The 24,267-nt window shown below is 43.8% G+C and overlaps 1 long non-coding RNA gene across 1 annotated transcript; it reads left to right on the top strand.

The window, feature by feature from the left end:
- On the top strand, positions 1-21,279 carry LOC130148994 (uncharacterized). The gene is made up of 4 exons (XR_008821750.1): positions 1-450; positions 897-8,526; positions 11,488-11,641; positions 15,812-21,279. It is a non-coding gene; the product is annotated as an uncharacterized LOC130148994 (long non-coding RNA).
- The last annotated feature ends 2,988 nt before the right edge of the window (positions 21,280-24,267 follow it).

Below are 24,267 nucleotides of genomic sequence, written 5' to 3'. Positions count from 1 at the left end.
CACAGAATTATACGCATATTATATGCATGTGTGTTGTGCTTATTAACATGCAGAAAGTAACAGCTTATGCTTTTCTCTCTAGAGTTGTGTTCTCAAAACTCAGCAAACCACACGTGACTGCAGTTGGTAGCTCCAGGCACCCGACTTGTACGGGCAGGAACAGCGTGATCTGGTGGCACATGGGGTATTTCTGCCCTGTAGTTGATGCCCTTGGGTACAGGCACTGTCTGCCAACCCACAGCCATAAGAGAGAAGTAGGTCCATCTCATTTTCCTGGGAAATTAGCAGTACCAAGAACTGCCTCTTTGATATTGCTTTGCAGACTGACAGCAGAAGTTATGCATAGCTACGTGCCTGTAGCTGCCCTAGTTTTTGGCAGCATCAGAAAAACCTGGACAAGAAAGGGGCAGTAGGCTGCTGTGCCTTATCTCAGCCCTGGTTCTTATGCAGGTGAGGTGGGTGGGGGTGAGGGTGGGATTGCTTAGCATCAGCTGAGCTGCACTGAGGGCCCCTGCAGCCTCAGCAGGTGCGTGGCGTGGATGAGAGGTTCCTGCTCAACGTGACTCACTGGGGAAGGTGCTAAATTCGTGGCAGATCTCAACAGCTTTTAAGAGCTGCTGGGCTATAGGTTGGTGTTGGAGGGTAAGCGGGGAGGTGGTGGTAGCTGAAAGGAGCCCAGGTGGGATGGGTACAGCCAGACATCAAACCTTCTTGCTAAGAGTCTGCCTGACCTGATAACATCAGTTTTGACCATTGCTGTTGCAAAGCAGGTAAGAGGCTCTCCAGCTGGAGCCTGGCCATGAGCTCCAGCAGAAGAAAGCTATCCTGAGAGCTGGGAATCTCTCGCATGAGGTTTGGTGTATCTAATCCTGGGCTGTCCCTCTTTCCTCCTGCAGGATGAAGCTATCTTGTCCCTTCTGCTCCAGCCAGCAGCACTAACAAGGCTCTCTGGTGCTCACTGCTTGTTTGTGCTGATCTGTGGAGGCCTGTCAAGTCTCCCATGTGGAATGTGAGCTGACTTTATGCTGACCCACAACAAGGGTGGTGCCTCATGGTGGCCCCCTGGCCCATGAGCCATAGGCAGCTGAGCCAGCAGTGCTGAGGGGGACGGAGGGGCTGGAGAAGGCAGGACCGAAGCTGTGGCGTGGTACAGCTCCTCTCAGCCCTGTGGCCACCGGTATCTCCCTGTGCTTCACCCAACCTGAACAGCTCCCAAACTAGTTCTGTGGTTCTCTAGGTTCTGTGTGCCTCTAGGATGGCCCCTTAGAGAAGGACTCAGCAGCTGTGACCCAGCACCCCTTCCCATCCCCTGCAATTACCTGAGGAGGCAGCCTGCCTTTGTGCTGAGCTGCTGGTAAAATCCCAGTGGATCCTTTGCTGTGTTAAAAGTGGGAGTGTGTGTGAAGTGAACCTGGTTCCAGGGTTTTCCCCGATACACCCAGTGCTGGCTCTGACTTTGATCAGCAAAGGGTAGCCACCACAGGAGGGTGTTTATTTATTTTATTTTGGGTCAGGACTTGAGTGTCTGTGGTGGGCATCTTCAAAAGCTGCGCTAGCCCCAGCTGCTGTGCAGGTAATGATGAGTTGCTCTTTGAAGTTGGGATCTGTCTGCCTGGTGTGTCAAGCCCTGCTGGCACTGAAGATCTTTCCTTTGGGATCAAGGTCTCGTCTGCCCCTGTTAAATTATATGCCAGGCACAAAGCTGCATTCCTCTTAGGCTGAAAACAATACAGACTGCAACAGTCCTGCTGAACAGCTTGGACAAGCCCACAAAACTAAAGGGGAAAGTGGGGCTGAACATTATGTAGGTCACACTCTTGCCTGGCCATAAGTATTATCTTGGAAGAGTAAAAGGGGGAACCCTATTAATGTCTTTTTGCATGAGGTGCTTTGGTGTCTCCCTGGGATGGGGCAAATGGCCAAGCTTCCCGATTGAAAGGTTTTAAGGTTCTGCAGACCTATTACCAGGAGCAGAGGCCATCTGCTTCTCCACTTCTCCTTTCAAAAGCTGTCTGGTTCTCCGGAGCCCTTTTTACACTCACTTGCTTTTTTTCTCCGTAGTTGGAGCTGGCTTAAGCTAAAGCATCTCTTGGAAACCCTTTACTCATTCATGATCGTACAGCCCATCTCCTTGCTGAGCTCGCCCAAGCCACCCTGTAGCAGTATTGCAGCGGAGGTTAGTGGGGTTGTACCTTGTAGGATTTTTATCTGAGTTCCCATAGAACCTTTATCTCTGGAAAGAAGGAAAAGTGCCAGAATTGTGTGACAGACTGTGTCCCAGTCTGAAAATGCTCCAACTCTGAAAATCCAGGTCCACACCCCTGCAGACATAAATGAGCACAACTCCACAGGCTTTGGCAGGGCAACACCAGCTGCCGGCACTGATTTTCACTAATAAGGATATTTGCTTGCCGGGGAAATACATCCGTTTATACCAGTGAAAACCCAAGGTGACTTCCACCTAGCTACTCCGACATGTACCGCTGTGACAGTGGTGTGTGCAGGGCTGTATTATCTCAGGACCTGGCTTTCTGTGCTGCTGTACCCTTCCCAGCTGGCCACGGTGTAATGAACCAGCTTCAGGGCTCACAGGTGAGAGGATTCACTTCAGACCATGCTCACGCTGCAGCTCAGGGTGTTGTCGACAAGAACCACCAGCACTAATTGTTTTATTGTCTTTATTTTCATGGTCTCTGTGCTAAGTAGAGGCAAAACTGCAAATACCTTACTGCAGAAACATGAAGATCTTAATGATGCCACCATATTTTCACTAAAGGGGATGCTCCAATTTCAGTTTTGGAGAAGATGAAGGGTTTGAAGAGTGGCAGAGGAAAGTCACGCTACCCATATAAAGTGAATAACCTATTTGTGATCCTTCAGCCTGCTGGTGTTTCTATAAGGGCAAAATGATTTTGCTACCAGTCAGATATTGGAAACTTTTGTTAAAATCCTTATAAATCTTTAATGCTACTAAAGAGCTCTAGTCAAGCATCCTTAAGGCAGTTGAGCCGCAAGTAACTGTGTTGGGCCCTCCTTTACTGTGAGATTCTTCATTCTTCCTCCACCAGAGCTGCGGGCAAACCCACGGTGCTTTGGTTACTCTGTGTGTTTGACCCAATTACTGTACAGTATCTGTCAGATGAGAGCAGCATATAATACAGACGTGCCTGATCTGGAAGCTAATTAGTGTTTCCTTTGTGACTTGGGAGCGGGGTGAGAAGGAGGTGGGAAGAGGGGGATACAGTGAAGGAAGTATTTCAGGAGCGTGCACTAGTTTTAATTTCAAGCATGACTGCGGTCATTTCTTCCCACAGTTTGATGCTGAACTTGAAAAAATAATCTATCTATATATCTATCTACCTACACACATGTGTGTGCATATAAAAAGAAAGAAATATATCTGGAAAATCGGTGGAGTTTAGAGTGATGGCATATAATTAAAGAAACAATCTGTAGCATAATAGACTAAGCTGCTCTCACTGTCAGTGAAGAGAGCTAATGAACCTTTTATAGACCAGAAAAGAAACAGTGGTGGCAATCTCACTCTCTAGCTGATTTGCACTAGCTAGGGAATGACTTTTAGCCCCAGGCTTGAGAAACGAGTTTTGGGAAGAGCCATAATTTCAGTGTCAGTGCAGCCTGGAGGACATGAAGCACCCTTTACACACTTTGTACGCAAGCTCCTGCTGACCAAGGGTGCCTTAACCCTGATGGATCCCTAGGGCCAAGGGTGCACCATGAAGTATCATCTGTAGATCTGCTGTGTGAGCAGCTCTCAAAACAGGAGGGGTAACAGATTATGTACCAACCCCCTCGGCTTGGTGCTACAAAACTGATTAGTACATGCCCAGAGTTGTGTGACTTGCTGTACTAGCAATATAGAACTGGTTTAGCAAAACTCACTTAGCATTAGTAGCTAAATTTGCTGAAGTTAGGCTGCAAGCTGTGAACTTTCACCTAGATATGTTGAACTTTACCTAGTCAAGTAAAAGAAGGTGGTCCAATCCAGAAGATAAGGATGCTACATGCATTAACAGAAGCTGCGACATTAGAGGTAGGAAAAGAAACAGCCCCCCTAGAGACAATGAAAGGACCCAATGAAGACCGGGAAGACCCGAGACCCTAAGATTATTACTGGTCCGAACTGTTGCATGAGGGGTGGGGAAATTGGATTGTAAAGGGTATAATTGCCCAGGGATGTCTTTGTTTGAGGTCCTCCTTCAGAGGCACCCACCTCAAGCTCCAGTGCTATTAATTAAAAGGACTTTTCTAGAAGAATCTTTTTTTGGCTTATTGATTCAGCAGAAACCTAGAGTGGAAACCCTGTTATGGTGGCTGGCATGTGGAATTCCCATAACACCAGCAAACACACCATGCCCCAGGCTCACTCCCCATATCGGATGGACCATACTCTGCACAGACAATGAATATACGTATATCCCCAGGATATAAGGGACTTACCATGCATATGGTATAGACACAACATATATGTGCTAAAGGGTCATTTATCCAGGATTTCTGTCCAGCTTGGGTCCGTGGGTGACCCACGATGCAGGAGCCGGTAAGTCTGTATTTGCAGGGGACGTGTTAACTAATAAGGGGCTTCCCTGGAGTGATCAAAAAAGACCCAACACCGTGCAAGGGAGCACAGGCTAGGAGAAGTGCTGCCTCTCAGACCAGACGTCAGTCCAGAGCTTTGATGTTTAACAACCATTAAAATGGAAAAAGCCATTTCTCAGAAGGATAATAGCCATTTGGCTGAGTTCTCCGTTGGGCAATTCCACATGGGCTTCTGGCTGCTGTAACGTTTACTGAGGTTTTGAAATTCTCTCTGCTAAACAGAGACAATATTGCAAACACCTTATTGTGGAAATGTCGAGATTTTTGTGATACTAGTATATTTCTCTGAAGTATATTTGTGCTGCATTTCCAGCTCTGGATCATCCTATTTGCTCTGAAAAGCTGTTCTGCTGTAGCTCTGGATGCTGCATGGTTAGGAAATGGTATCTTGTCTGAAAATATTCCTAGGCAGGGAACAGCGTAATGAAAAACTTGGCCATATTTTATGGCAAAAACTTTTTTCCAGAGGAGTCGTTCAGATTTAGAGGCAGCAGAATGCTTATTGCTGGTATTGTCAATTTATTTGTGTAGAAATCAGACAAGCAGCCGTTTTGCAAAGCACTTAAATTGCCCCTTTCCCTGCTTTTCAGAATTAAATCTTTTGGCTTTTTGATTTGAATGGAATTTTGAATTTTAACAGTGACATTTAAGCAAAAAGCCTTTTACTAGAGAATCCCTTAAAGAAAACATTTGAAGCTGAGACTGAAAGTGTTATTTACCTGTAAACAATGTTTTTGAACCATTGATTACCTTTAATATTTTTTTAAATGGAATTAACTTTATCTTTACATTATATTTTTTTCTGTCTGAATTGTGCACAAGCTGGAAAAGCAATGTTCTTGGAGCTCTATTAGTAAGTGTTATGAGAGCCTGTGGGCTGCAACTGATGAAAAGCTACTTTATAAGTAGAACTTCAGATTATTCTGTATACTTAGGAAATGTATTTTTTCCCCTCTGACTTGTGCTACTGCATTGATATGGGAAAGTGGCATATTTTGCTTTAGGTACTAGAAACTTATATTTGAAGATGCAACTATAAATTTGCTTTTTCCTGCTGTTGAAATGAGGAGGGAAAAAAAATAATCTGTGGGGGTTTTTTTTTTCCTGTTCAGGCAGATCTGCCTGGCTTGTCAGAGAAATATGCAAACCCTTTTTGAGGTTTTGTATTCCCTGGAGTCTCCAGATTGGAGGGACTTAGACCTTAAAATGTAATTTTGCTGACATTACTGGCTGTATAATTGCATCTGGAATGGGTTTGTAGCCATGATGCCCACATGGACATAGCCCTTGTTGAGGCAGCTGAGTGTGTTTGTTTTCCAGATGGACACAAGGGACATCCCTTAGTGAAACAGCGAATGGTCCCTGACTCGTGTCACTCCTGACTGTGCCTGGACTATATGAGAAATGCTGGATGGGGAGTTGCCCTGGGCCAAAACTGTAACAAGAGTCTTTCTCAGGGTTTAACAGCACATGGGAGACTGCTAGAGTTTGGTCACTGGTAAAGTTGTTGCTGGAGAGTTGATCCTGTTTTTTTTCTCAGATCAGACTTCTCCAGTGCACCAGCCTGCTCTGGAGGGTTTATCTTTGTAGCTCATGAGGAAAGAAGGATTTGCTTCCAGTGACAGCACAGAACAGAGTCTGGAGAGATCTGGTGTTAAAACCTACCTCTTTCGGGGTCAACAATTAATGTATTTGCTAAATTATATCATGAGTCATTCCATCATCTGTAAATTATGAGAGTGGTAGTTTTGTTTTCTCATCTTCCTTGAGACCTTCAGAACAGGTATCTGGAGGCACCCAAGGCATCCATAAGAGGATGGAAGTTATGATGCTGATGCAATGAGAGACCTGTGTCCTCCTGGAGCAATATTTGGGGCCTGGTGATATACCCTGAAGCATCTCAAATGGCAAGAGACACTTCTGTGCGGGTAGCTGAACTAAGTCTGCTTCTCAAAAGCAGTGATCACGTCCATAACAAGGCTGCCCACAGGTGAGTTTCAGGTATGAACTAAGATACTCCAAGGCTTTTCAAGGCTTGAATTGGAAGGCTGGGCTGGCAAACCATCAGTGGATTAACTCAGTGGGTTTTCTTTTTTTTTTTTTAATACGGCTGATTGCCTGAATACAAGAAGGAAGGGATTGCTCTACACCATTTTCTTTGACAAAGAAGTCACTTGCAAAATTCAGCTTAATTTCAGAGCAGCCCAGATTGATGATTTCATCACAAAATAGTCATGACAATGCATAATCATGGGCTTGAGTATATTTACAAATGAACAAAAGATGAGACCTTTTCTAGTGAATAATAGAGGGCACAGATACATTCAAAATTATTCTGCCTTTCTTTAGATATGTACTTAAAAGAACCATCTTTATTCCAGCTCCTTTAACTTTTTTTTTTCCCCCATAGGAGAATCAGGGTTTTGCCCAGGTTGCTTGAATAAAGAGCTGTTTCTAACACTTGCATATTGATGCCTACAGCATTGCAAATGTAATGTATGCACCTCATTTATATGAATCATTTAAGAGCATAGATCCATAGAAGAACATAGAAAGATTAGCCTCTATATTTGATCCAAGTCCTAATAAGGCCAATGGAGAGACTCATCAGGCATTTCTCCTAGACCATCTCTGCCTTGTAACTGGAAAGGCTACTGCCTACTATGGTTGGACTAGGGTGCAGAAGGTACTGGTTTTGTTCCTGACTTTGACCACTGGGTAGCCTTTAACTAGTTGTGCTGTTCCCTTATGACTCCAGTTTTTCTACCTGAAAAAGAAAACAAATGCTAATGAGTTCCTTGGAAAATGATTTGAGGTGAGTTCCCAACAGATCAGGGTCATTAACTACTCCTTAAAGTGAGGTCATCAAAATTAATGCTTAGGTGGTGGTTAACCCTTGATGGATATAATCAGCTGCTGATAAAACCCAAAGCCACTCCAGGCGGAGGTATTTTAGCTGCCTTGTTCAAAATTAACTTTGCTACCTGCAGGACACAGTATTTTGCTGTAGAAACTTGCTCCAAATTTCATGAAAGATGTCTTTGTGAAAGCACTGGCTCTTCTGCTGATGGCAACGTACAACCTCACAAGCCAATGCAGCCCTCCTGGATTCAATAAAGTAGGTGTTCAGTTATCTCCCACCCTTGCACAGCCTGATTAATTTGGCATTTTGGGAAACTGTCTTCTAGCTTTGGGTTCACGTGGAAATACACCCAGGAAGGAGGGTGGGCAGCATCCCTCTGGGTAAAGCCCTCACCTAAGCTGTGTGAGGCTAAAAGCTTGACTCCAGTCTGAAAACTGCAGGCAGCAAGCTGAATGCCCTCGTGTGGCTTAGTTACCAGGCTTACAGCTGGATGCTTGGTACACGGGTGGAAGTTGATTCATTCTTATAAATATTGGAGTAAAAAATATCAAGGGAAGTTTTAGGCTTTTTTTTTTTTTTTTTTTTTTTAGTGAGCACTTTTATATGGTGCCTCTTGCTGAGACCTAACTAATCACCCAAGGAAAAAATGAGTGCCATTGATTCAGTGAATGAAAATGTAAATAGAGGAAGAGATGTCAGTGATGAATTTGACATCTGCGTTATCTTCCAAAGCATGATTTGTGCTAATTGAGCTAGATGAGAGTTCTCAGTATCTGAGGACAGCAGCAGAGATAATGTTCTCTGTTGCCCATTCAGGAGGATGAGAAAGACTCAGTACAACACTGCAGGACAGGGCTTCTGAGGAGGTGTTTGAATTAGGGGTGCATCCAAGCCAGGAAGCCCACAGAGGACACTGCAGCACCATGTAGATTGACTGAGATGCACCAAATGGCACTGTTGGCCACACAGACGAGTTCTCCATTAACGCAGCATGTTTGAAAGAAGCAGCTTGAACTTGGATGGAGAGCTCTACATCTCATGAGGTGAGTCTGTCAGATAGTCTATCTGGCGTGTTCTATCTATCCAGACAGGTCTGTGGCTACTATCGTGTGACAGGTTTCCCTGTTGTGACCATGCTTGGATCAAAACAAAGCATGAGGAGTCTGCTGAGAGTTTTAAGATTCCACTTGGCAAAAAAGTTCTATTGAGGCGCCAGGGCTGTCATTGCCAAGTTCAGCCAGAGCTCCAATTAGCACCATGCCTGCAGCTGACCTCCATGAACTGTCTGTTTTGATTAAAAATCATCAAAGATAAGTGATCTGGAAGGCTTAAACCAGGGAAATTGCAAGAGAAAGATGCCTGGTATGTAACCATGCAGCCCTGCAACACAGTGTTGCCATTGCTACTAAAAGGCCATAAACTGCACGGAATTTGCAAGATGCAAGGCTTTAGGTGAGAGACTTGTCAGGCTTGCTCTGGCTGAACTTTTCTTGAGCTGTCTGTGGCTTTGTTTTACTTGGTGTAGCTGTGACAGCAATTTCTCTAAGTGACTGGTTGTCTACGGCTAATTAGTTTTACTTTTGTAACCACAGTTTTATATAGACAGCAGTAGTGAGCTGAAAAAAAAACCCAGGAAACTTTTAAACCACACTCAATTAAAGCTCCTTCTCAAAAACCCTGCTCTTCAGTTCCCAAAGCCTTGCTGCACAGCTCAGAGGCATGAGCCTGGGAAGCAGCTCATAAAGGCATCTTTGCTGTCCTGACCTGTCCCCCACAGGGCTGAATCCTCAGTCTGGATGAAAAGTGAATAGTGCACTCCAGGACTGGATGGAGAAAGGGGAAGAGGTTGATGATTTTGGGTGGGATTCATCTGTATCTGTTAAATGACCTTGTTGTCTAGCCCAACCTCATTTGCTAGAGCTCTAAGCTCTTGCTAGAGCCAACAGAGGGATGCAGATGCCTCTGAAGAACTGTTCAGCCACCCCAGCTGGTAGTTTATTGAGTTGGCAGGTAGGCAGTTCTCTCCTCTGGTTCAGAGGTGGCCTGTGAAGTTGGGAGACTTGATGTCTGTTGACATCAACAGACATCATATTGAGAGCTGTGCAGTTGGAGGAGATGAATCCCAGGTTCAGGAACTCAACTTCTTGAACTGGACTTCTAATGTCCTCTTTGCTTGTCCCTGGTGTTGTCATGGGTGAAGAGCTAACCAGCTAAATGCACCAGCAAGGGAGGTCATTTTGGCAGCAAAGCAGGCTGGGTCTGCTAGAAGAGGTCTGGGATGTGGCTGCACCACTTGGAGGATGGAGTCCCACCAGCAAATGAGCTCCTGTGCTGGGGACCCAGTGCCTGGGCCAGCGATAAGGGTCTAAGCAGGCTGTCACCACTCTCAGCACTTGTAGACGTTTGCTATTGCATAGATTTGCTAACACAGCAGATGAAGAGGGTTTTAACATGGTCGGTGATGTCAAAGCATTTTACTGAAGCAATGAAGTGCTTTGCGAGGTCTTGGCTCTACACAGAACCAGACCTGTGCCCAAAACCCCACCTGCTCTCCCCTGGGAAAGGGCACATTTGATTTTCCATTGTCTGTAAAAGCTGTCCTGTGGATAATCTCATTTACATTCCTGCCCTTCATAAAACCCCCATGCCTTGCAATGGATGTGACTGGCTGAAGGAGCAATAACCTTTTCCACTGCTCCAATAAAAGCAAAAAGGCTTTCCAAACTCAGCAGCACAATTTTATCAGCTTCAGGTCTGCCTGGAAATGAGTGGTGAAGCTGCAGCTGCTTCAAAATTTTATCAACAGCACAGAAAAAGGTTGCCAGTGGCCTTTTAAATGTGCTCAGCAGTAGCAGGGAAGAAATGAATGGACGGATCTCTGTGTGTGGTATTCTATTTCCAAAGCAAGGAGGGTATGGCAAAGCTAGGAGATCTCCTGCAGGATGGTCAGGGGGGATTTTGGTATGCTGGCGTTACACCATAATCCTTCTGTGTGTGCCTTGGGACTGAAGGAAGCTGCTTTATCCTAAAAGAAAATTATCTGGTGCAGAAGATAATCTGCTCTTTGGTTGAACCCAGCTTGATCTTGTTTAGCATAAGGACAGACTGCACAGGCACTTTGCCCATTTTTCCAAAGAGTAGACTTCTCAGCAGGAATCAGACCAGGAGCTAAATCCCAAGCAATGGAAATAAGCCAGGGGTCCCTAGATCTGCCACGAGTTTAGTATATAATCTCAAACAATTTTTTACCTTTTCCAAAAGCATTTTCTTAGCAAACACGATGACCTGAAATCTTTCAGTGATGGCTCAGATGCCAGATGTGTGAGGTAGCCACGGCAGGTGGGAAGGAGGTGAGCACTGGGTGCTGTCATTGCCCTCATGGGCTATTTTTCAGTTGCCAACCTGGCACCTGGAGAATTTTTTTGCCAAGTAAAAGCAGCAAATACATGCTCTGGCTGTGGTGCATGCTGCAGCCCTGCACACTTTTCTGCAGTGCCAAGGCTGTATTTGAGCCTTTCTGCTCAGGGGGGACCCACCAAGGTGATGCCCCAGCAGACTGCATGGCACATCACCCTTTCTGCCTAATAGGAATCAAAAGCACATTGTAAAAGGCATCTCCTCACCACAGCCTGGCCCAGGTAGGAGTTGTTAAGACATTGATATGCAGGAGAGTTTGCTCTCTCCTTGCTGAGGAGGTGCAGTGTATTGGCCGAGAGCCCAAAATGAGGAGGAGGGCCTGCCAGCTGTTAGAGGCACTTGAAAAAGAGATCAAAGCATATTAATTCATTGTCCTGCTCTCATTCTCTATTTCCACAGCATCTCAGGATGATGAAAATACTACACCCCCCCATGAACTGTGCAGCAAGCAGCTGCTGGTAACTGCAGAAATTACTCTTTCAGTTGGTGCTTTGCTGAGCCACGACGGAGGCACAGCATGATGGGCAGGTTCGGACGTGGTTCAGCTGACCGAGGGCTTACATCTTGCTCTTTTACTCGTTTGTCAGGTGGCCTTTTGCCATGTCTCTGCACAAGCCTAGGTTTCCCTGCATGTAAAGGAATGGGCTGCAGTCCTGACCTCCCTCAAAGCATGCCTTGTGGCTCCTGGCTGGGCAGCTCTGTGCTGCAGCTCTGTTAAACCTCGTGAGCATCTTCTCAATGGTAAGGATACATCACAGGGCGAATCAAGGACTTTCACTGAAGCCTCACAGCTCCTTCTCCAAAGCATGTTCTGCTATCCTGGCAAAAATAGCCTCTTTTTGTCCAAGTACATTTTTCTGGACTTTTTTCCCCATTTACCTAGCCACTGCAAAAATTACAACAGCGTTAGCACATTGACCTGTGACCCTGCTACAGTAAACCCAGGTCTGCACATAGGATTTAACCACCTAAGTAGCCTGGCTAACGTTTGAGGTTATGTCTATGAAGTGCCAGGGAACATTCCCAGACAATGGAATTGATCATCTATACTGTGAAATTGTTTTGATGCCGCTCTGTGATGCCCTGTGCCTGGGCTAAACGGCATTTTCCCAAAGAATGTCTGGGAGAAGTCAGTGTGGCTTGCTCCTGAGAAACAGCTTGAATGGAGCCTCATATTTTGGAAACTAAGAGTTTAATAAAATAGCAGCGGACCATGCCATGCCAGCAGGCCTCGGTACCAGAGAAGGATCCCAAACCCATTTCACTTATTGCGATAGCTGCAGCCTTATTGTTTATTCCAAGTGCTTTCTGCCCCTCCTTTGCACTGTCAGACCACACGGGGCACATGGGTATGCAGCATATTGCTTACACAGCTGGATGGCATGAACAGCATCCCTCAGCTCTCTTTACAGTTGTCTGCAGTACTACCAGAATAAGTCACAATGAAGAAATCTAACCTTGCATGAAGTAGGGCACCCCCTGCTCTGCATTTAGATTTTATTTTTTTTTTATTCTTTAGCCCAGCTTCTCAGAAACAGGCAGCAAAATCCATGTATTGTTACATGTAGGATTGCTGAACTGATTTGTGGATGTCCTGGTACAGCTTTGAGTCTATATGATACATTTATATGATTAATATTAAATATGACAACAAATAATAAAACAGTTTAGTATGATAATGATTTATTTAATATATGATACATTATATGTCTATGCTTATTTTATATTGATACTTATATTTATTTTTGTATTTATTTAGATTTAGATTTAGACCTAGATCTAGATTTAGATTATCTACTTTTAGCAGCAAATAGTCCACAGCCCCAGGGATCCCAGCCTCGTCCAGCCTGGCAGGCAGTGCAGTAACTCATGCCAGTCTCTGGCAACGCCTCCTTTCTTTTAGGCTCTCCTCAAGGCAGAAGAAGCATGGAAATGAACTGATCTGGCTTGTAGCTCATTTATTCGGTTTTCACCTGGAGGCAGCACTGGGATTGTCAAACTCCCATTTTTTAACTCGGGGTTAAACCCAGGAAAACAGGCTGGGAGACAGAGATGAAATGTTTAGTCGGGTCCTCTGAGTAATGACTTTTAGGGTGACTCATTTAAGGCTGTTAAGTTTGGAAATACTGGCCTTAATGCTTCTGAACCCCAGTTTCTCCTCTCCCTGGACCTGCTTGGTTCAGTCCATGGAGAGACTGTGCTGACGGCATCACTGAGCAGCTCCTCAAATTTCTGTCTGCGTTTCTTACAAATTTCATGCACAAATGCTCTTATTCATTGTGTATTGGCCCAGCACAGACAGGTAACCCTCATATTCTGGCACTGCCTAACTTTTGCAGGTTTGACTTTCTTTAAAAGTGGTTTTGAAATGCAAACATATCAGTGGGTAGTATTTTAGCCTCTGAAAAAGAAGGAGATGCAAAAACAGGACCGCTATCCTGCGACATCAATCACCCTTCAGGCTCTAATCCCTTTTCTGCAGCAGGGCTAGGAATGCAATGAAGAAGCAGATTGCAAGATTAAGGAAGAAAAAGCTGCCCTCGTTACTGGAACTTGCTCAACCCTTGTAGGAACACGTACTCTCTAAAACCATTAGTCTCAAGAGGAAAACTAGGATTGAAAATTAGCCCCTAGTACTGGAAGGGCCCTTTTCACAACCATCTTTCTCTTTTTTAATTTATTGGGTTTTCCCCTCTCTGCTTTAATCATCTGGTTGCCTTTCTTTTAAGCTTCTCCTCTGCTTGTGGGGAAACAGATGCTGAGAGAAAAATCATTTTGCCTGAAAGATTTGGGGTGATTTTTCACCTAGAATAATATCCTTCTTGTCATTTTCTCTTCAGGTGCTGGTGCAAAAGGTCAGTTTGCTGTTGCGTGTATTAGGAAAGGAGAAAACTTCCTAGAGTTAGGGGAGAGCTTAGAATTCAACAGCCTTCCACCAGAAAAAGCCAAAAGACTTAATATATATGTGTCATTTTGGGCTGCTTTTTTCTTTTTTTCCCTCTGTTAGAAGTTCCTAGACTATAGCTTATGCATTCTGAAGGATTTTATAAAAATGTAGATTCATTCTATTGTCTCCCAGACCGAAGAGATCATCAAAAATGATGGTTCCCCTACAGCTGAAAGCTCCTTGACTTGCTGGGATAGCTGGTGCTCAGGAATACCGGTCCAAGGAGTTTTGTCTAAAGTGACTGAAGGTCAAAGAAAATTCCTGAAAGTAAAATCAATTTATTATTATTATTTTTAATTTTTTAATTGATAGTTCTTATTGCTGCTGGGGTTTGTAAGTCAGGGAATGCAAGGCTTACTTTGAGGTATACTTTAGTTGAGGGTGATGGTTATCCAGCCTAGTGAGAAGCTAGAGGCACCATTAAAAAAAAAAAAAAAAAAAAAAAAAAGGCCTGTAAAAAACGAATGGAAAACAATTTCTTGTCCTTTGTACTTACTTAGCTGATACAAAGGGAGAATTAACAAAAATGGTGAATCTAATCCTATTAGCATTTTACTGAAGAAATAACACACTGATGGGGTGGTACCAACAATAAAGGTACCTCTCCCTGCTCTAGAAAAGAGATAAAACTGGTTCTGTCAAGACTATTGGCGGTCAAGAAGAACTAGAAAGGACTGTCATGTGCAAGGCATTTAAATAGGAAACAGGTAGAATTGGGACATCCCTTCACAGGACAGGAGGTTGGATGTCAGCCCAATTTCTGTTAGTCAAAGATACAAAAATATCAAAATTACAGAGATAAGAGTGACACTGAACCCTGCACTGAGAAGGAAAAGATGAATTTCAGTAATAAAGTTTTTAGAGATGTTTAGTGCAACACCTATTCTGAGGTGTTGAAGAACAGGAGGACTTTTACATTTCTGATGTTGTTTTTTGGAAACTGGTGCATCTATTTGTTTTCTCTGAGAAAGTACATCCAGAGTGTGCACCTTTGGCAAAGTCAGGAATGGGTGTGTTGATGTGTACGTGCTGCTGAGCACGAACGCTACAGTCTATGTTCGTGCTGACAGCTGACATACCCGCATGTGGAGTGAAAGCTCCTTTTGATGAAGCGCCATAAAATCAGATTGGAGTGGTAGGACTCATTGCAACAGAGCTCCTCCTCCACTTGTCAAGATCTCCTTTCTCCACCTTAATTCACCTTCTAGTCAGAGGAAACATTCACTATTGGATGCTTTTATTTCCATAAAACTCAATCATGTAGTCCATTTCAGTGAAAAGGATGGCTGTGCATGTCTCTGTGTGCCTAGATCATCCCAGTGTCCATCGATCAGAAGGCTTTTTTATTAATGGATGTAAAATGAATTAATAATGAAGCCTTCAAATGCACCTTTGCACTGTCCCAGCAGCAAGAACCCCGTGTTGCGCAGTCTGAGCCAAGTATTGCCCAGAGTTCAGAGCAATTAAAAAAACCCAAACAAACCTAAAACCTACCCTATAAAAAGCTATCTGATATGCTTACACATTAGGTCATATTTAAGCAAGCTGCCATGACTTAGACAAACGGTCTCGTTTGCCCACGTTTGCCCAGAACAACACTGCTCTGGCCAGCCAGCAGGAATGTTCCATCATGGGGGTGACTGGAACAGGACAGATAAAAATAGCTTCTTTGCTGCAAACACGGGCCCACTCACTTATCTCAGAGGTGGATGGTGGTCTGTGAATGCTCTTCACGGCCCCTGTTTCTCTGTCTTTTTGCTTGGTAGACAAATATCTAATATTTCCCAAAGATGCTGTGGAAAGGTGCCCTGGGGCAGGGTGATAACTGCTGCAAGAGCCCAGAGCAGAGTCGGGGGGATGAGTTAAAAGAGGGACAAAAAAATGGTGAAGCAAAGATGGCCTTTTATAGCTTTGATTGTGAGCTCGCTCTGTACTTTAATTTTAATTCTTTTTTTTCCCATTAGATTTCAAGCATAATTCAGCCATTGCTTGCTACCACTGGGTCAAGACCTTAACCGTGACACCCTTTGAATTTCTGCATGATCTGGAAGTTGCCACCAATCACCGGGAAACTGGGAAATATCTAAATCTCAAGTGTCTGACTTTCAGTTGGCTTTTTTGGGGGTGTGTTTGTGGAAATGTTCTTTGAAGGTACTATGAAATACGTAATTTTTTCTGCAGAATCTATGAGGACACAAGCTGTCCTAGCCCGTTTCTCTCAAGGGTGGGGAATGAGCCCCTGACCCTTGCATTTAGCAGTGCAGACATGAGCATGCTGATGAGGGCACTGGTGAGGTTGCATGGTCAGCTGCTTCTTGAGCAGGAGCATGTTTCTCCATCTGTGCTTCCCTCTGACATCCCATAGCTTTGTGGACACCACACAATTATGCCCTGTGATGGTTTTTTTCAGTCCAGAGCTGGTTTGGAGAAGCAGCATCATCACTCATGTGGGTTGCTGCAAGGCAGAGGGGCAGCAGGGAAAGGCAAAGCCGGACTATAGCCATTTTTGCTATCGAAAAGACATCTGCTGCTTGAGGTGACTGACCCTTTTGCATCCTATGTTCCTTGACAGTGTGAGGGACTGAGCCAGGAGAAAAACTTCCAGCAACAAACCTTTCATCTGTTGCATGGAAGTCCTCATCTGGCTTTGGTGTTTTGAGTGCAATGGCTCAACTATGCAAGGTCACCATCCTGAGAGCAGCCACTTCCCTCCCCCTCCCACTGCCTCCTGCGTTTATGGGCAGTGACGTAATGTGCAAGAGTGTTTACATCCTCCTTAAGAGTAACCGTCTACAGAAAATAAAACAGGAAAAAATGCAACTCTAGCACTGTCACTTCAGTTCTTTGATAACCATATGCAAGGAAATAAAATTAATATATTCCCAGGTTACTCGCCAGCTGCAGTTCAACTTGAACTGAGGGAGAGGGGGTCTCAAAACCATGTTGAAATGGCAGGTGGCAGTGGCTAACCATTCCCTGTTCCACCAGAGGCAAGCAGCACTTGTTATTAGTTGCCTTTTCCAGACAGTCATTCGGAAGGTGCAGGAGCAAGTGGTTTGAGCCTTAGTGAAGAAGCTGAAGGCAGAACCTTCATGTCCAGGAAGATGGAGGCAATGGAGAAGGTGGAGGAAATCAGTCGGTGTGTGGACATCCTAAAAGCCATAGATCTTGGCTGTATCTTCAGCTATGGTCCTGTTTCTCCCACAGTGGCAGCTTTATCCAGAGTTTGACGTAAATTTTTTTCTGTTTGGAAGCTTGGAAACCGTAGTGTTGTCCTTGGGCTGTACTGCCTTGTCCCTTGTCACTACCAGTAAATTATGATTCAGATCAATATATTCTGTACCCACGTAAAAAAGACTCCTTTTTATGTAGTGCTCACAGTCACGATAAATCACATCACGCAACAGCAGGTGGATTGTCCTGGCTTGTCATTACACATTGCCATTGCTGACATGTCCAGCTGAGATAATCCGAGTAAACCCTTTGTATTCAAAGCAAGAAATAGGCACTTTGGGTGAGATTTTCAGCTGCCTAAACACAGGCTTGAAGAGTCATAGTAGATGCTGTGAGGTTTTCTTCCCCGAGTACAGCTGTCCTTACAGAGCGATGTGTATGTGATGTAAGTCGCGCGTTACCTCTGTTCCCTTGTAGATGTCTGCAACACTTTGGGGGCCTCATGTGGCGTTAGACACAATGGAGTCCTATTAATGTATAATTAATCTGATGTAATTTAGCTGCCTGCTTGAGATGAAATGATTATATTGCTGGTGCATTGCTTAACGTTGACCAGATCTCCAGTGACTATAAAGAGAACTTCACTATAAAAGTGCAATCGGGGAAATCAAAACAACATAATCCCAGCTTCAATAGATTAATAGTAATGTTGAAATTTGGCCCTGGGAATTTTGTCGGTCATAGCCAGTTTCACAGACCCTGAGCCACGTTGCTTCTTTTTTTGGTGGCCATGAAATTCATATGTGAATAAGTGCCCCCCTATAACTCTATATCTGAGGACAGAGTTAGTAGAGAGAAACACACATCTCTTGTCACATGTGCAGAAGGAAAAATGGAACAAGCAAAGGTCTGATTTGTTATTGCTCCCATCTGGAGGGTAAACCTGACATTTCTATCTGCCAATAGCAATTTATTGTGAAGCAAACCCACAGGGAAGGTTTCTTCATGCTAAATCAACCAGCAAAAGAAATGAACCTTATGTTACAACCGAATAAGAAACTTAATCACAGTCTACATGTCTGGGTGCATAAGTAATTTAAATACATGCAGCTGCAATTTCAATATATTAAACCAAAACCTCCCAAACAGCCCCGTGCAAAAGAAAAACTAACACTCCGTTAGTAAAGAAATGGAATATATTCAAGTGCAGTTTTGTTCTCATATGATCTTTGGGGAGAGAAAGAACTTTTTATGACCTACAAGGAAAATTACTATGTTAATGATCATCTGGTGGTTCTTCTATCCCAGCTAATATCTCTTTACTGGAGCCATGGTCAAACTCACTCTCTGCTGAACCCACGTTGCCCAAAACATTATTCTAAAGAGTGTTGTCAATGAGGCAAGGTCAGGAGTTTTAGGTATATTATTATATATATAGGAGGTAGCAAATGTTTTCTTTACTTCTTTGAAAAGCTCTGAATTTGTATTTTACTTACAAATGGTAACCTTCCCTGAGTGCTAATGTAGTAAGGGTAATTATGTAATAAAAAAATAATAAATAAAAAAATAAAAAAATTTGGTAATAAAAAAAAAAAGGACAAGCAGCAATGTTCTTTCTGCTTGTAAGTATAGTTTTATATTATAATACTCAAGGTTTTCATACTGGGTGGTCACCAAAAAATTCTTATTACAAAAATTTCTATTCAGTATTAATATAGAACATAGCCAAACAACAATTTTGGTTTTTAAGGGAAGAATATTGGGTATACCGTGAGGCTTACAGGTGCGTCTTTCAAGCAAAACTGTAAATATTGCTGTTTCCTCCTCCAGCTTTGATTTGAAATGAGTTTGTGTAGCGTCTTCCTCTTCATCATCGTATCTTTTTATTGGCATTTCCTCCCACAATACACATTTTCATTCACAAGAGCTTGTTACTAATTTTTGTGTTAACTGATTTGACAGGAACTAGACCCGCTGTGTCTCAGAGGGTCAAGGGCAGCTTTGGATGCTGGTGATCCATCCGTTCATTGAACGTCCAGGTTCCCCTTGGCAACGTCTCTGTAGCCATCACCTTAGACCTTTGCAGTTCACATCCATTGGGAATTTCTAAACCCTTCTTTACAGTTTGCGTGCAATGCATGCTGGGAGGGGGGGGGGGCTTTGCATGGTGGGACATTTTGTCCCTTTCAAAGAGAAGAATTGGTATTCCACTGTCTGCTCTGTCTTTCAGTTTCCAAAGTCCTAAATCAGACAATGTGGAGTTATTTGAGTATATTATGTCTCTCAGTTGCCTCAGTGCACCTGCTGCACCTGGACAGATGCATTTCCCCCGAAACTGAATTAACTACATTGACATCAGCTCCCTGGAAAGGCGTTCAAATGAGTGGCTCTGACATTAACGACTGCGTAATAGATACGTAAAACTGGGTGAGAGGAATTTCACCCAGAAAGTCAATATTCAATAACAATTGCTCTTTTCTTTCTGTTTACAAAGCTGACAATTGTTTTTCACACTCTGGTCCACTTCACAGAGAGAAAACAGTGATGCTCTGTGTGCAATGAAATGTGGTTTTTTTCAGCTTCTTGCCTCCGTAGGGAGACAAGGGTGTTGCGGAGAGAGGTGCTGGGTGGAAGGTGTTTCCACATGTGGTGGCTAAATGCAACCTGTGGTTGAATGGGGGGTGTCAGATGCATTCTCCTGGCTGATGGTAGGGGTTTGTACCTGCCTTGTTCAGATTGTATGAAGAAAGCAAAGCTATTTAACTGAAGTCCTCACCTCTGAGGAGGTCAGAAGAGGTTCAGAATAATGAGAAGCTGCGTTGTCCACCTCACCATGTTGTACTGCATTATTTTTAATTTGCTTTCCTTCTGGTTCATGAAAAGAAAACAACTTTGGTAATGAGTTTCTGCAGCCAGATTCTCTGTACAATAGTGAGGACTTTGTAATTTATTTTCATCGCTGAAGTGCCTCATACCTATGTGTCATACTACACTTCACCAGCACTTTGCAAATTCTTTGCTTTTTCAAGTACTTGTTTTTCTTTTGACAAGAGATATGTTCTAGCTGAGTGTGTGTGATCCACTTGGAACCCATCTCAAATGCTCCCTAGGAATTTCTCCCTTGCCAGAGTAATTGCTACTTTACTCTTTGACTTAATAACGCCTAAAAATCTTTTTCACTGTGAAAAGGCCATAGCACTTCAGATAATATTGAATCTGAAGAATTTCACTCTTGTTCAAGCCTTGGGAAACTTCTAGAACTGGAATATTATTATGGATCTAAACAGCTCTCAAAGAACATTCCATTAATTTACATTCTGCAGTCTAATTAGATTGGCATTTAAATAATGAGAGTTACTGAATTATGTATGTATCTTTTGTTGACGTTAGGAAAGGTGCCCATTGACTCTTACCGCTGCTTAGCTCCACAGATGCAACCCTTGTGCTTCTTCTGCCACAAAAATGGCATCTGTACATACATATTATTAATCTATATACAAATTAATCATCATGTACATAAAAATGAGCTGATTTAGTAGGACGTTGCAGCAACCAGAATTAATTTTGCTCACCATCTTGGAAACTTCACCCATGTAGAAAGATTACTGTAAATAAACTAACTGCTAAGGCTTCCAAAGAGCTGAATTTTTCTTACAAGTGGCCACCTTAGACAGCAGAGGTTACTCACCCAGCCCATATGATGTTCTGAGAGGATGGCCCAGGCTCCAGCTCTTTGGGTTGGGTTGTTTTGCATAATGTTACACTTTGTTTTGATGTCTTAAGTCTTTCCTAACTTGAATAAATACCTAATTTCAGTTGTGAATTAGACAGACCTGTGATGCCCTGTAAAGAAGATTGTGCATCTAAAAGATGTACCATTTGCAAAATCTACTGCAACAGAGCTCAGCGCCTCAGGTTAGTGATTAGAACTGACCAGGCTGGAAAAGGGGTGGGAGACCATGAGCACCAGTTTCTTCCAGTTACAGAAAGTTATAACGCAGCTGGAAAGAACTGAGGGATTTCATATTCTTCTGTTTAAACCCTAGTAAATAAATAAGTCTAAATCATCTATGCCCAATTAAAAGGACTCATTCTTGAAGATCCAGGTTGTTGCTCTCACTACCTAGTTGCTCTGGCTGTAAGGTGAGTTAGTGGAAAAGAGACTATTGACTTTTCTTCTTTTTTTGTAAATGCATTTGAGTTTACCTTGGTTTTTTTCACCTCCCCCTTTTTTTTTTAATATAATTTCAAATATCAGAAGTGAAATGTTTCATTTAATCTCACAGTTTTTTGTTTGTTTGTTTGTTTGTTTTCAAATGGTATTTTTATGTTTCTCTTTTCAGGAGAAAGACCCATAGCATGTAACATTTTAGTCAAAATAAACCACATTTTTTTTCCCCAAATAAACCATGGATTTTTCCCTTCCCCCCCCTTCCCTTCCCTTCCCTCCCCTCCCCTCCCCTCTCAGCACACCCCTGCACACAGTTATTCACACAAGCCCTAGAACCAACACAGCTGACCAGTGCCAGAGCTTTCCTCTGGGGTGGGGGAGCTGCTGAGAGCCCGGCAGTGACCTGTACTCTACAGCCTTGATTCCAAGCTTTACCTTTGCCCATCACAACGACAGCCATCCTCTCAGAAACTGCTGCTGCCTGGCCAGTAAGGGAAGCAGGAAAGGAGAAAACTGTCCAGTCTTCTGCCTCAGGTCATATAAATGATGGTGATTGTAAATAACCTTCTAATTTACAAAAAGATCCTTGGAAACGTGACTGTTGTGAACCAAGAAAGGAGTGATTTCAGACTCAGCAAGAGGAAAAGGGCAGACGTGCTTTGGCAGTGGGAGGACCAGGCTGAGCTCCTTGCATTCTTGCCTACTGCTGCCTCCGGGAGATCTCTGTGGGTTGTGAGGTGTGTATGGACCTTCTCCCATCACAGACCAACATGCCCAGCATTTTCTCAAAAGCCAAAGAGCATTGCTGGAATAGCTCCCAAGGAGCATTCTGTTTAGACTCTTGGCAATGAACTAGGAGGAACACAAGGAGGGAGGGATGGAGAACTAGATCACGCAGGCACTGACTTGGTGGGAAGTCCATGATGGGATGCAATGAAAAGCTGTACCCAGTCCAAACCAGAAATCACATTACACACATAAATTTTTTAGATGTAATAAATTCCTTCATCACTGCAGGCTGAAGCCATGTTTCTATCAGATCCCCATATTTTTTAGCTGGGAGCAGATAACGTGTAATCAAATACTATGGCTTCTAACTGCTTTACGCCAAAGAACTTGGAGTTAAGTGGTTGATAAGAAACAGCCATTGATTAGGCATCCCAGTGAAGTACATCTGTAAGGGCTGAGGGAGGCAGATTGGTGGCAGCAGTGGCCAGCTCAGTATTGGGGTCTTGCTGCCGGTACTTTCCTTCCCTTGTTAAGTAAGATTCACGTGTGGATTCAGGTAAAAAGTGACAGTGGGGTGCAACCAGCTGTTGAGACTTGCCAGAATAAAGGGAAAGATAAACAAATGTGTGGGTGTTGGTATGACAAGGTTCTACTCTAGTTTTCTTCACATCTCATGTTGGCATCACTGTGCTTTAAAGGCCACTGCCCAGCTACCACCAACGCATCTCAGTTTCTAAGGACTTTTGTTTCACCTGTTGGAAAAAAGGAGAACTCTCCAGAGCTGATGGCATGCTTGCACTGCTCATTTATGTGACATCTTGGCTAGAAATCTCACTTTGAATCTCCTTCCTCCTTGATTTGGAGCTGATACTAAGTGACAGGACTCCTGTTTGTCACCCAGAACATCTAACTACCAAGGTATTGAAGTTTTAGGTTGAAGTGATTGTCCTCTCATTGTTTGGACAAAAAAGTGTGCTGCAGGGTGTCTTGGTCTTGCTTCCCCCCCCAGCACACCAACCCTCAGACTTACAAGTCAGATGTTGCTTTCCTTTCTTTCCCTCCTCTGTCCCAGTCTATGTGCAATAATGATGTTGAGCTGCTTTGAAGACCAAGAGCAGGAGTGGTGCTGGCTGGTTTCAGCACACCAGGTGAGTTCCTGTACTCTTAGGCTGTGTGTGGGAAGAGTTCAAGGCTTTGAGCTTAACTGGGCAGAGTGGACGTATTTCCCAGGGGAGAGGTTGAATCTGTAGTGTGATGGGGCAGGGACGGGCTCTAGGAAAGGGCTCATCACTGAGCACTGTAAGGGGGGTCCTAACGCCACACACTCCCAACTCTTGCCGCCTTGTCTTTGGCTGCAAGGCCAATTGGGTTCTGGGAATACCGCTAGGTGGGAAATGGCTATTTTGAGATGACATCTCAGTTTACCTGGCTTTGTTCAGATGGTCCTACAAAACGTGAAATGCATCGGGAGTTACATCAATCAGATTGATTCCTCTGTGAGCATGTGGTAGCATCGGAAGAGTTTTTAAGGCTTTCGAAGTGTATGGTATTACAGCAGTGATGCAGTGCCCAGGCTCTCTGTGCCACCCCCCCTTGTGATCCTTGGACACTCCAGACCCTTTCTGAGCTTCTCTGAGGGCAGGAGGACTTTCCGTGGATTGTATTGAGTCACAGTTCACACTTCATGTCCCCAGTGGGAGGGAGTGAATGCATCTGGTTGCATGTAGAATGAAGATAATTTGACTGCTAAAATTGATTCACTACATGGAAAATTGCTTTAATGCCATGGAGATCACAAAAGTCCTTGCCCTGGCATTTTGCCATGGAAACCACAGGGGATCAAAGGAAAAGGATGCCACTGGCCATTCTTAATCATGGCTTTTTCTCAGAGAGAATGATGTTTTTACAGTTATGAAAAGCCACTTCACCACTGAACTTACACAAAGAAGCTCTAAAAGCCAAGCTGAAAAATTTCCAGATGTATGTGATTGCATGTTCTATCCAATTCAGAATAACGGTGCGTGTCCAAGAAAAGCAGTGCTATGGTCCTTGCAAGCCAGGAAGGACGGCTCTTGTGCAGGGGACACACAGCAGGAATTGAAGATAGTTGGGTTGATTTTTGCCGCAGAATGCTTAGGTGACCTTCATCAAAGCCCCTTACACTAATTAATTTCTGGGCAGTGATGGGAGTTCCTCATATGGAAGACATTTTTTGGCAGTATGTAACTGTCATCACCTCTATAGACACAGAATAAATGTAGTTGGCTCATTTTCCCTTTCCCCAGCCTTTGTCACTGGTTTTTCTGATTCCTGATTTAATCCGCAGAGGGATCCAGTGACAGTCAG

Source organism: Falco biarmicus, chromosome 4 (genome assembly GCF_023638135.1).
Source record: "Falco biarmicus isolate bFalBia1 chromosome 4, bFalBia1.pri, whole genome shotgun sequence".
Taxonomy (NCBI): domain Eukaryota; kingdom Metazoa; phylum Chordata; class Aves; order Falconiformes; family Falconidae; genus Falco; species Falco biarmicus.
Note: the sequence above shows the minus strand (reverse complement) of the source record. Positions and strands in the feature narration are given on the sequence as shown.